The following is a 442-nucleotide window of genomic DNA, read 5'->3' as shown; positions in this document are numbered from 1 at the left end:
CCCACAGGGCGTATGCACAGACATACTTTGACGACATTTTCGTTCATAGTCGTGCGGGAGGACAGATGAGGAGAACCACATCGTCCATTTCAAAGCGGTGCTCGAGTGCATGCGCACGAACAAACTGTACGCCAATGCCGACAAGTGCATCTTTGGCGCAGAAGAGATTCCCATTTTAAAGTGCTTCATTGAGAAGCGTGGCCCTTGAGCGGATCCCGCTAAGGTCACGACTATTGTAGACTGGCCGGTTCTAAGGAACAGAAGGACTTGCGTAAGTGGCTTGGTCTTGCCAGCTACTTGCACAAGTACAGCGTAAAGTACGCAGAAATGGCCCGACCACTATCCAATCTCCTGTAAAAGAATGCGGAATGGTGTTGGAACACCGAACATCAGGAGGCTTTTGACGGGGTCAAAGACAGCCTTCTGCATGCGCCAATACGGT

The sequence above is a fragment of the Plasmopara halstedii genome (assembly GCF_900000015.1).
Source record: "Plasmopara halstedii genome assembly, contig: Scaffold_54, whole genome shotgun sequence".
NCBI lineage: Eukaryota > Oomycota > Peronosporomycetes > Peronosporales > Peronosporaceae > Plasmopara > Plasmopara halstedii.
The sequence above is the reverse complement of the archived record's forward strand: the minus strand, read 5'-3'. Positions refer to the sequence as shown.